The sequence below is a fragment of the Salmo salar genome, chromosome 11 (genome assembly GCF_965601325.2).
Source record: "Salmo salar chromosome 11, fSalSal1, whole genome shotgun sequence".
Lineage (NCBI taxonomy): Eukaryota > Metazoa > Chordata > Actinopteri > Salmoniformes > Salmonidae > Salmo > Salmo salar.
In genome coordinates, this window is record NC_138301.1 from 4,691,608 (window position 1) to 4,705,426 (window position 13,819).

A 13,819-nucleotide genomic window follows, 5' to 3' on the forward strand; every position below is an offset into this window, starting at 1 on the left:
ATGCTGCGATAAAAGAACATCTCTTTGCCAGAAAATATGCAAATATGTCCCCTTTTGTGTTTTACACCTCCAGCAGAGGAAATACATTTCTGAGTGCATGTAATTCAGTTTCACTGGCATATAGCACGTTCTATGGAAAATCTTAAACTGCAATAATTTATGTGTGAGATGATATGAACATGACTGGGAATTCAAACATATCTGTAGCCAGTCATCATCAATAGTTTCTACCAGGTCTTCCTCACATTTTTGTTTGAAATGTTTTATGTAATCGGGAAAAGCATCTATTAACCCTTTATACAGTTTGAAAATCAACTTTGGATGTTTGACAGACTGTAACGTAGACCCTGGGAGTCAGGAAGCAAGTGCAGGTGGGGAGTTTAATAATAAACAGGACATGGCACAAAACAAGAAACACGGGTAGTGTACAGACATGAAACACATAGTGCCATTCCCCAGGCAGTATTGACTAAGGGAGTGACAGATTTAGGGGAGGTAATCAGTGAAGTGAGTCCAGGTGTGCATAATGATGAAGCTTAGGTGTGCTTTATGATGAATGCCAGGTACACGTAATGATGAATGCCAGAACCAGTGGCTAGTAAACCGGCGACGTTGAATGCAGGAGGGGAGGAGCGGGAGTAGACGTGACAGTACACCCCCTGAGAAGGGAGACGTGAAACGAAGGTGAGATACGATAGCCACTGGGAAGCTGTAACCTATACGTAGGGCAGGCGGAGTGGGAGGTTCCTGGTGGAGAGCCAGACGCACGCTGGAGCCTCACACCAGCATCACTCCAAACCTCAACTGCCCGCTGGAACCATTTGTCTACCGCAGGGGCCTCGGTCTGGCTCGGAGTTCATGGAGCCAGGGTCGGCTCATAACCCAGGACACATTGGAAGGGAGTAAGCCCAGTGGAGGAGTAATGTAATAAATGATGGGTGTATTCCACCCAGGGAAGGAGTCGGGCCCACTCCCCCTGCCGGTTCTGGAAGTGACTCCTCAGGAACCTTCCCAGCACCTGGTTCATCCTCTCCACCTGCCTGTTGGACTGAGGCCGGTACATGGAAGTGAAGCTGGCAGTGCTCCAAGTTTCTCCATTAAAGCCCTCCATACCTGTGACATGAATTGGGGGCCACGATCAGAGACGATGTTCTCTGGAAGGCCATAGTGCCGGAAGACCTGCTGGAACAGTGCCTCAATGACCTGGAGAGTGGTATAAACCGACAAGATTTAGAAAGTCTGTACACAACCACCAGAATGGTGGTGAAACCGTCAGGAGGGGAAAGCGGTAACAAAGTCAATGGACAGATGAGACCAGGGATGCTGAGGCACGGGAAGGGGAAGGAGTTTCCCTGATGGTTTGGGTACACACAGAACAGGAGTTGACGTAGTGAGTAATGTCCTGAGCCAAGGTGGGCCATCAATACTTTTCGGAGAGTGATTGTATAGTACGGGTGATCCCAGGATGTCCACCAATGACAGCTGTGGGTGCCCAGGTCAACAGTCACTCCCTTATCACTGTGGGAACGTTGATGCGCTCAGGAGGACAGGTAGTGGGAGCGGATTCCCTCTCCAGAGCCTGGCGAATGTCCACATCTACATCTCAGACCACAGGGGCTATGACACAAGAGGGAAAAGGAAAACAGGTCCTCCAGCATTCAGGTGACCAGTCCATGATTCTCATCCTCACCATGAGATGGTGGGGTTATGGTATTGGAGCCATGCGGTGCGAGGAGAATCTTGTGAGCTGGTGCACTAGTGATGAAGGGGATGTTTTCCTGATGAATGGACTCCACAGTGATGGTGAGTTGTGTGGTGATGTGTGTGATGCTTCCGGATCCAAGTGGCCGATTTGCAAAGGTTTGAACCGGAAACGGAGATGAGAGCGGGTATGAGGGGATGTTCAGAGAGGCGGCAAGGGTCTGGTCAATAAAGTTCCCCACGGCACTGGAATCCACTAGCACTGTAGAAAAAGTACATGAGGGACAGCCAGCTAGTGTGATCGAGACTAAAAAAGGTTTAGCAGAAACTGATGAAGATGGGATGCTCACACCTGCCCCAGGAGGTGGAAGATCACGTGACCGTCCCTCTGCTCTCGTGGATCCCAAGTTGGGACATACCGGACACTGCTGAAGCCCCCCTTGACCACAATAGAAACAGTCTCCGTCTGCGTCGCTCCGCCGCGGGGAGGCATGTGACCCCTACCTCCTTAGTTTCAGGTTCTGCGACAGAGTGTTCACTGAGGGAGGGAGAGAAGCGATGTGGGTACCCACACTCCCGAAGTAGATTATCCAACCGAATGGCCATCTCAATGAGTGTGTCCATGGAGAGGTTGTTGTCACGACATGCCAGTTCCGTTTGGACCTCCTCGCGCAGTCCTCTTCGAAATAGCAGCTCATGCTGGATGCTGCTACTTTCCGGAAGGTGAGTGCGTACTCGGCAACGGTCTGGTTATCCTACCATAGTTCGAGTAGGTGCTCACCCCCCTCTCTGCCCTCTGGTGGATGATCAAAAATACCTCTGAACAGAGACATGAACCCCTCATATGAAACCAGCTCCTCCTCTCCTCTCTCCCAGATGGCCGTAGCCCACTCCAATGCCCGCACAGTCAGAAAAGAAATAACCGTGGCAACTTTGGACCTCTCGGTGGTGGGGACTTCCATCTGATGTGAAAAATTGAGGGAGCACTGGAGTAGGAAGCCACGGCATTTAGATGGGCTTCCGTCATATTTATCCGAGAGGGACAAACAGTCATTGCTGACCTGGGCGGACTGCTGAATGGACTGGTGTGCTGGCTCGCTGAGTCGACTGGTGGCAGAGTATCCTCCACTAGTGGAAGGCAACGCCTCTCGGGCATGTTTGTGACATTGAAGACCGCAAAGAACCTCTTCCATAGCCGTCCCCACACTCGATCCATCTACGGCGAGTTATTCGACAAAAAGTCTCAGCGGGCTCTGTTATAATGAATACGTCAGACGTATACCAATGGTAATTTGATAGGGAAATGTTCTTTAGCGTGGATCTTTCAGAGTACCACCCGGTGGTTCTCGGTCGCATTTACTAGACTAAAGTACTTAAACAGCTGCAGCCTGAATGTTCCTATGTAGTCTTCATCTTCTTTTCTTGAAAAAGTTTCAGAATTTCTAACCATTTTGTACCTTTCAGAGTCTAACCATTTGTGACGTCTGGTTCACACCGTCTGCCTGCTTGGTCTAATGTGTTCATTTTCTTAATCATTTGTAATGCATTCAGCGGGCGCTGCACTTAACTGGTCTATAGAGTGATAGCCATTTAAATTGCCAACCATTTCAACATGTAGCTACAGCTCCATGCTCTCTGGTCTAATATGTTAATTCTTCAGCGAGTCCTTTTAAGCACTCACCTTGGTGGGTGGTGTAAGTCACATTGCCACAAGGTCTGTGCTCATGTCGGCGTGGTTACTGACTGGGTAAAACTTTACAAGGAAAAAAAATCTAATTTAGAAGCTAAGATGACATTTCATCTTCTCATAATAGTTTCATATTTAATCATGTAAGTTCCCCAACATTTGGATGTGAACCTGACAACTGGGAAATATACACATTCAGAGATACAGTTGTTGTTATACTGTCCTTAGTTACATCACAAATTAGTAACAAATTCGACAGGATTGTTCTTTAAGTACCCACGGACCATTCCAACTATTTGGATTACAGAAATATTGTTTCATTATTCAACCTTTTGATGTCACAGTACTAGATAATCTCTCTATGGTAACGAAGGGATTTTTCACTTCCCTTTCATTGTATGGGAGGAAGAGAGTTCCTGCAGGTATTTACAACCGTCATAAAACGGCCAACTTCACCTCTCTTCCCCTCTGCGGGAGAGAGAGGGCGCTGTAGAGCGGACCCACTGTAACCTGATCCTTCAGATCTGAACAGGAGAGTCATAACAGAACATTCATGCTTATAGCCTACTGCCATGTGTGCATTGCTGCACTCATATTGGGAAGAAATAGCCTAATAGTTTATAAACATTTTAAACTAAATGTTCTAATCTGTTGTGTGAGCCTCATTTTTTGCAGCAAGTGGTTGTGTTCATTTGAGATCTAACGCATCCCATAACTGTCCCAGACTATGTTTGGAATATGAATTTCTTGCACAGAATAGGTCAACTTTTGTACTATGGGGGATAGTAGATTGACATAGGCAAGTGCTTTTACTGTTCGATAGGCCTACTCATCTTGTTGGCTGACGAAAAGTAAATGTGGTCAGTTCTTCCAATATCTTCAATATGGACCTTAGATTTGGATAAGGACGCGCTCAATTGCTTCCCTGATTTGTCTGTCTTCACTTGTAGCCTGTGACAAAGACTCAATCACGTGATGGAGAGCCATGTGAGTGAGAGATGCTTCAAACCACCCAGCACTCAGGGAGAAGGTAATTATAATTATTATATTTAGCTGAAGGGCACAACGGCCACTGGCTGCAAAAGGCATGGATTTTTTTAGGGGGTATTACGGCCACACAAAGTGAATGCCGCTGGGAAATACGAGGCATTATCAAGTGCTTGTCAAATTGTGAATGAGAGAATTTTTTTTATTTCACCTTTATTTACCCAGGTAAGCAAGTTGAGAACAAGTTCTCATTTACAACTGCGACCTGGCCAAGATAAAGCAAAGCAGTGCGACAGAAACAACAACACAGAGTTAAACATGGAATAAACAAGCGTACAGTCAATAACACAATAGAAAAAAAAGAAAGTCTATATACAGTGTGTGCAAATGGAGTGAGGAGGTAAGGCAATAAATAGGCCATAGTAGCAAAGTAATTATAATTGAGCAGATCAACACTGGAGTGATAGATGAGCAGATGATGATGTGCAAGTAGTGATACTGGTGTGCAAAAGAGCAGAAAAGTAAATAAAAATAACATGGGGATGAGGTAGGTAGATTGGGTGGGCTATTTACAGATGGACTATGTACAGCTGCAGTGATTGGTTAGCTGCTCAGATAGCTGATGTTTAAAGTTAGTGAGGAAGATATAAGTCTCCAGCTTCAGCGATTTTTGCAATTCGTTCCAGTCACTGGTAGCAGAGAACAGGAAGGAAAGGCGGCCAAAGCAGGTGTTGGCTTTGGAGATGACCAGTGAGATATACCTGCTGGAGCACATGCTACGGGTGGGTGTTGTTATCATGACCAGTGAGCTGAGATAAGGTGGAGCTTTACAAAGCAAAGACTTAAAGATGACCTGGAGCCAGTGGGTCTGGCGACGAATATGTAGCGGGGGCCAGCCGACGAGAGCATACAGGTCGCAGTGGTGGGTGGTATAAGGAGCTTTGGTAACAAAACGGATGGCACTGTGATAGACTGCATCCAGTTTGCTGAGAAGAGTATTGGAAGCTATTTTGTAGATGACATCGCCAAAGTCGAAGATCAGTAGGATAGTCAGATTTACTAGGGTAAGTTTGGCGTCGTGAGTGAAGAAGGCTTTGTTGCGAAAAAGAAAGACGATTCTAGATTTGATTTTGGATTGGAGATGTTTAATATAAGTCTGGAAGGAGAGTTTACAGTCTAACCAGACACCTAGGTATTTGTAGTTGTCCACATATTCTAGGTCAGAACCGCCCACAGTAGTGATGCTAGTCGGTCGGGCGGGTGAGGGCAGCGAACGGTTGAAAAGCATGCATATGGTTTTACTAGCGTTTAACTTCTATGGGCTAGGTCCCACCGGCGGTACACACTATCAACAGCCAGTAAAATAGCATGGCGCGAAATACAAAACAGCAAAAATCTCATAATTTCATTTTCTCAAACAATCAACTACTCTGCTCAAAAAAATAAAGGGAACACTAAAATAACACATCCTAGATCTGAATGAATGAAATAATCTTATTAAATAATTTTTTCTTCACATAGTTGAATGTGCTGACAACAAAATCACACAAAAATAATCAATGGAAATCCAATTTATCAACCCATGGAGGTCTGGATTTGGAGTCACACTCAAAATTAAAGTGGAAAACCACACTACAGGCTGATCCAAGTTTGATGTAATGTCCTTAAAACAAGTCAAAATAAGGCTCAGTAGTGTGTCTGGCCTCCACGTGCCTGTATGACCTCCCTACAACGCCTGGGCATGCTCCTGATGAGGTGGCGGATGGTCTCCTGAGGGATCTCCTCCCAGACCTGGACTAAAGCATCCGCCAACTCCTGGACAGTCTGTGGTGCAACGTGGCGTTGGTGGATGGAGCGAGACATGATGTCCCAGATGTGCTCAATTGGATTCAGGTCTGGGGAACGGGCGGGCCAGTCCATAGCATCACTGCCTTCCTCTTGCAAGAACTGCTGACACACTCCAGCCACATGAGGTCTAGCATTGTCTTGCATTAGGAGGAACCCAGGGCCAACCGCACCAGCATATGGTCTCACAAGGGGTCTGAGGATCTCATCTCGGTACCTAATGGCAGTCAGGCTACCTCTGGCGAGCACATGGAGGGCTGTGCGGCCCCACAAAGAAATGCCACCCCACACCATGACTGACCCACTGCCAAACCGGTCATGCTGGATGATGTTGCAGGCAGCAGAACGTTCTCCACGGCGTCTCCAGACTCTGTCACGTCTGTCACATGTGCTCAGTGTGAACCTGCTTTCATCTGTGAAGAGCACAGGGCGCCAGTGGCGAATTTGCCAATCTTGGTGTTCTCTGGCAAATGCCAAACGTCCTGCACGGTGTTGGGCTGTAAGCACAACCCCCACCTGTGGACGTCGGGCCCTCATACCTGTTGTCTATTCCATTTGCACAACAGCATGTGAAATGTATTGTCAATCAGTGTTGCTTCCTAAGTGGACAGTTTGATTTCACAGAAGTGTGATTGACTTGGAGTTACATTGTGTTGTTTTACCTTTATTTTTTTACCTTAATTTTTTTGAGCAGTGTATTTTACACCATTTTAAAGACAAACTTCTCATTAATCTAACCACATTGTCCGATTTCAAAAAGGCTTTAGGGCGAAAGCACAAAATTAGACCATGTTAGGACATAAACTTCACAAGAAAAACCACACTACCATTTTCCAAGCAAGGACATGCGTCACAAAAACGAAAAATACAGCTAAAATATTCACTAGCCTTTGATGATCTTCATCAGATGGCACTCAGAGGACTTCATGTTACACAATAAATGTATGTTTTGCTCGATAAAGTTCATATTTATATAAAAAAAAACATTTTACATTGGCGCGTGATGTTCAGAAAATGTATTCCCACCAAAACTTACGGTAAATGAGCCCATCAATTTACAAAAATACCCATCATAAACGTTGATAAAATTTACAACAGTTATTGAAAGAATTATAGATATACTTCTCCTTAATGCAATCGCTGTGTCAGATTTTAAAATGGCTTCACGGTGAAAGCACATTTTTCAATATTCTGAGTACATAGCTCAACCATCAAAGCAAGCTATACAGATACCCGCCAAGTTCTGGGGTCAACTAAACTCAGAATTAGTATTATAAATATTCTCTTACCTTTGCTGATCTTCGTCAGAATGCACTCCCAGGACTCCTACTTCCACAAGAAATGTTCTTATTGTTCGAAATACTCCATATTTATGTCCAAATACCTCCGTTTTGTTCGTGCGTTCAGATCACAATCCAAAGGCATAACGCGCAAACGTAAATCCAAACACGAAAAGTCAAATAGTTCCATTACCATTCGTAGAAACATGTCAAACGTTGTTTACAATCAATCCTTAGGGTCTTTTTAACATAAAACGTCGATAATATTCCAACCGGACAATAGCGTATTCATTACAGAGGAAAAAGAAGGAGCGGTGCGCCAAATGTGCCCGCGCAGAAAACAACTCACTGGTCCCAGGCAGTCCACTCATTGACTAAGCTCCTATTTTCTATCCAGTAACAGGAGAAGGATGAAACACGTTTCTAAAGGCTGTTGACAGCCAATGGAAGCCTTAGGAAGTGCAACGTGACCCCACCGACACTGTAGTTTCAATTAGGGATTCAAAAGAAGAACTACAATTCTCAGATTTCCCACTTCCTGGTTAGATTTTTCTCAGGTTTTTGCCTGCCATATGAGTTCTGTTATACTCGCAGACATCATTCAAACAGTTTTAGAAACTTCAGTGTTTTCTTACCAAATCTACTAATAATATGCAAATATTTCACTCTGGGCCCGAGTATAAGGCAGTTTACTCTGGGCACGCTTTTCATCCGAAAATGAAAATACTGCCCCCTATACCTTAAAAAGTTAAGAGCAGTTGGAGTCCACGTGTCACGGACGTCGTAAGGATTGGACCAAGGTGCAGCGGGAACGTGTATACTCATCTTCTTTATTTATTTAAAAGAAGGAAAAACAAACAAATCACGTATACAAAACACAACGAACGACACTAAACAGTCCTGTCAGGTTCACAGACACAAAACAGGAGACAACTACCCACAAATCCCATTACAAAACACTCCTATACATAGGACCTTCGATCAGAAGCAATGAGGAGCAGCTGCTTCCAATTGAAGGTCAACCCCATTAACTAAACATAGAAATATAAAGACTAGAACTAACATAGAAATACACTTACATAGAACATAGACCAAAAAAACCCAGAACACATAAAACACACACCCCTCTTACAGAAGCACATAGCCCAACAAACCCCGAACCACATAAAACAAACACCCCCTGCCACGTCCTGACCAAACTACAATAACAAATAACCCCTTTACTGGCCAGGACGTGACAGTACCCCCCCAAAGGTGCATACCCCGGATGCACCTAAAACAACAAAACAAAACCTAATCCAATAACTCTAAACACAAACAAAAAATTATCCCCAACAAAAAAATCCCAAAACTACAGGGGAGGGAAGGGAGGGTGGCCACCGTCACCGACGGTTCTTCTGCAACACCCCCCTGTCCCAATACTCCCCGCTACGGAGGTGGCTCAGGAGCGGGACGCAGACCCCGCTCCACTACTGGTTCACCCCACTTCAGTGGCACCTCTAGAGCGAGGTCCCTCGCCGTCGACCCCGAACTGGGGACTCTCGTAACGGGCGACTCTGCTTGCATCGGACTGGAGGGCGACTCTGGCTGCGCCGGACTCGAGGGCGACTCTGGCTGCGCCGGACTCGAGGGCGACTCTGGCTGCGCCGGACTTGAGGGCGACTCTGGCTGCGCCGGACTTGAGGGCGACTCTGGCTGTGTCGGACTGCGGGCCGTCTCTATCGGTTCCGGACTGTGGGCTGTCTCTCTCGGTTCCGGACTGTGGGCCGTCTCTCTCGGTTCCGGACTGTGGGCCGTCTCTCTCTGGTTCCGGACTGTGGGCCGTCTCTCACGGGTTCCGGACTGTGGGCCGTCTCTCACGGGTTCCGGACTGTGGGCCGTCTCTCACGGGTTCCGGACTGTGGGCCGTCTCTCATGGGTTCCGGACTGTGGGCCATCTCTCTCGGTTCTGGACTGTGGGCCGTCTCTCTACGGGGCACTGTCGCCGGAAGCTCTGGACAGGGCACTGTCGCCGGACACTCTGGACGAGGCACTGTCGCCGGACAATCTGGACGAGGCACTGTTGCCGGACACTCTGGACGAGGCACTGTTACCGGAAGCTCTGGACGGGGACTGCGCACCGAAGGCCTGATGCGTGGGGCTGGCTTAGGAGGCGCCAGACTAGGAACACGCACCACAGGGCTAGTGCGAGGAGCAGGAGCAGGACGAGCTGGACTGGGCTGACGCACTGGAGGCCTGGTGCGTGGGGCTGGTAGTGGAGGTACCAGACTGGAGACACGCACCCCAAGGATAGTGCGAGGAGCGGGAACAGGACGTACTGGACTGGGCTGACGCACTGGAGGCCTGGTGCGTGGGGCTGGTACTGGAGGTACCAGACTGGAGACACGCACCCCAAGGCTAGTGCGAGGAGCGGGAACAGGACGTACTGGACTGGACTGACGCACTGGAAGCCTAGTGCGTGGTGCTGGCTTTGGAGGCGCCAAACTAGGGACACGCACCACAAGGCTAGTGCAAGGAGCAGGAACTGGATACACTGGGCCCTGAATAAGCACTGGAGGTCTGGGGCACACATCCCTTCTGGCTGAGTGCTCACTCGAGCACGGCACTTGCGAGGTGCTGGAATCACTCGCACTGGACTGTGCGTGCGCATGGGCGAGATCGTGCGCACTTCCGCATAGCACGGTGCTCTCTTGATCCGCTGCTCCCCATAATAAGCACGGGGAGTTGGCTCAGGTCTATAGCCCGACCTAGCCAATCAAAAAATTGGGGGGGCTGCCTCTCAGTCTCCTCCAGCTTCCTTCATTTGTCCTCCCAAAATATTCATTCATCCGCCCATGTCCATCCTTCTCCCCGGTGCTCCAACCCCCGTGTACCTGCATAGCGTTCCCGGTCCTCTTCTGTCTTCCTCCATGGTCCTTTACCAGTTAGTATCTCCTTGTAGTCCACCTGCTGCTCGTTCCTCCGCTGCTTGGTCCTTTGGTGGTGGGTAGTTCTGTAACGGACGTCATAAGGATTGGACCAAGGTGCAGCGGGAACGTGTATACTCATCTTCTTTATTTATTTAAAAGAAGGAAAAACAAACAAATCACGTATACAAAACACAACGAACGACACTAAACAGTCCTGTCAGGTGCACAGACACAAAACAGGAGACAACTACCCACAAATCCCATTACAAAACACCCCTATACATAGGACCTTCAATCAGAAGCAACGAGGAGCAGCTGCTTCCAATTGAAGGTCAACCCCATTAACTAAACATAGAAATATAAAGACTAGAACTAACATAGAAATACACTTACATAGAACATAGACCAAAAAACCCCGAACCACATAAAACAAACACCCCCTGCCACGTCCTGACCAAACTACAATAACAAATAACCCCTTTACTGGTCAGGATGTGACACCACGTAAGGAGTGTTGTATGGCATTGAAGCTCGTTTGGAGTTCACAGTGTCCGAAGAAGGGCCAGATGTATACAGAATGGTGTGGTCTGTGTAGAGGTGGATCAGAGAGTCACCCGCAGCAAGAGCGACATCGTTGATATATACAGAGAAAAGAGTCGGCCCTGGAATTGAACCCTGCGGAATCCCCATAGAGACTGCCAGAGGTCCGGACAACAGGCCCTCAGATTTGACACACTAAACTCTGTCTGCGAAGTAGTTGGTGAACCAGGCGAGGCAGTCATTTGAGAAACCAAGGCTATTGAGTCTGCCGAGAAGAATACGGTGATTGACAGAGTCGAAAGCCTTGGCCAGGTCGATGAAGACGGCTGCACAGTACTGTCTTTTATCGATGGCGGTTATGATATCGTTTAGTACTTTGAGTGTGGCTGAGGTGCACCCATGACCAGGTGGGATTCGAAATGGTCAGGGTTCTGTTTATTCACTTGGCTTTCGAAAGACTTTAGAAAGGCAGGGCAGGATGGATGTAGGTCTATCACAGTTTGGGTCTAGAGTGTCACCCCCTTTGAAGAGGAGGATGACCGCGGCAGCCTTCCAATCTTTAGGGATCTCAGACGATACGAAAGAGAGGTTGAACAGACTGGTGATAGGGGTTGCAACAATGGCGGCGGATAATTTTAGAAAGAGAGCTCCAGATTGTCTAGCCCAGCTGATTTGTAAGGGTCCGGGTTTTGCAGCTCTTTCAGAACATCTGCTATCTGGATTTGGGTGAAGGAGAAGCTGGGTAGGCTCGGGCAAGTAGCTGCGGGGGGTGCGGAGCTGTTGGCCAGGGTTGGAGTAGCCAGGAGGAAGGCATGGCCAGCCGTAGAAAAATGCTTATTGAAATTTTCGATTATCATGGATTTATCGGTGGTGAAAGTGTTACTTAGCCTCAGTGCAGTGGGCAGCTGGGAGGAGGTGCTCTTGTTCTCCATGGACTTTACAGTGTCCCAAAACGTTTTGGAGTTAGAGCTACAGGATGCAAATTTCTGTTTGAAAAAGCTAGCCTTTGCTTTCCTGACTGACTGCGTGTATTGGTTCCTGACTTCCCTGAACAGTTGCATATCGTACTATTCGATGCTATTGCAGTCCGCCACAGGATGTTTTTGTGCTGGTCAAGGGCAGTCAGGTCTGGAGTGAACCAAGGGCTATATCTGTTGTAGTATGTACAGCCTGCGCAAAAAACAAAGCAGATCTCATGCCTTTCAAGCGACTTTTTCAAATCATCATTAGAGTCGCATCATGCAGCCTTAGAATGTATTAAAAATCAAAACATATAGCCCAACATTTGTAACTAAAGTTACATAAACATTCCTAAATTAAGCATATAGGAATACCTATTTCTTTGTTAACCGCTCAACACAGAATAGCCGCATGTGCGCACTCCCTCTAATTGTTTGGAGAAAATATACTTTATTTTATTCAGCCTTGTTCAATTCTATTCTTCATAATATAACATAATAGAAAATAATGCCATGGAATTCTAAGCAAATCTTGTCTGCTAAATGAACTAGTGTAGCCCACAGCCATATGGCATAGCCAGATCAGGACCTAACATGAGGACAACTCAGAGTATGCTATTCTGTTCTTGAAAAATAGACTTTAGACCTGTCTAAAATTAAATAATGGATTTATTGTGACGTTGTAGGCAGTGTTTAGAATGTAGATGTTCCAAAGGTCTGCATCAATGGCTTGTATGGAAATCAGGAGATGCTAAAGGTGTTTATGTTAATTAACGGTCAATTACCCTGAGACCAGCTTGACAATCACCGGCTGACCAAAATTTGTGACCATCACAGACCTACTTGCTTCCATTTAGCCACAAGAGCATTAGTGAGGTCGGGCACTGATGTTGGGCGATTAGGCCTTGCTCGCAGTCGGCATTCCAATTCATCCCAAAGGTGTTTGATGAGGTTCAGGTCAGGGCTCTGTGCAGGCCAGTCAAGTTCTTCCACACCAATCTCGACAAACCATTTCTGTATGGAACTCACTTTGTGCACTGGGGCATTGTCATGCTGAAACAGGAAAATGCATTCCACAAATTGTTGCCACAAAATTGGAAACACTAGAATGTCATTGTATACTGTAATGTAAAGATTTCCCTTCACTGGAACTAAGGGGCCCAGCCCAAACCATGAAAAACACCCCCAGACCATTATTCCTCCTCCACCAAACTTGGCCATATGCATTCGGGCAGGTAGCGTTCTCCTGGCATCCGCCAAACCCAGATTCGTCCATCGGCCTGCCAGATGGTGAAGCGTGATTCATCACTCCAGAGAACGCGTTTCCACTGCTCCAGAGTCCAATGGCGGCGAGCTTTACGCCACTCCAGCCGACGCTTAGCAATTTGCATGGTGATCTTAAGCTTGTGTGTGGTTGCTCGGCCATGAAACCCATTTCATGAAGCTCCCTACGAACAGTTCTTGTGCTGACATTGTTTCCAGAGGCAGTTTGGAACTCGGTAGTGAGGGTTGCAACAGAGGACAGATGATATTTACTCGCTTCAGCATTTAGCAGTACCATTCTGTGAGCTTGTGTGGCCTACCACTTCGTGGCTGAGCCGTTGTTGCTCCTAGACTTTCCACTTCAGAATAACAACATTTACAGTTGACCGGGGCAGCTCTAGCAGGGCAGAAATTTGAGGAACTGACTTGTTGAAAATGTGACATTCTATGACAGTGCCATGTTGAAAGTCACTGAGCTATTCAGTACGGGCAATTCAACAGACAATGTTTGTCTATGGAGATTGCATGGCTGCATGCTCGATTTTATACACCTGTCAGCAGCGGGTTTGGCTGAAATAGCCGAATCCACTAATTTGAAGGGGTGTCCACATACTTTTAATGTATTTTTAGTTGTCCCACACATTATTT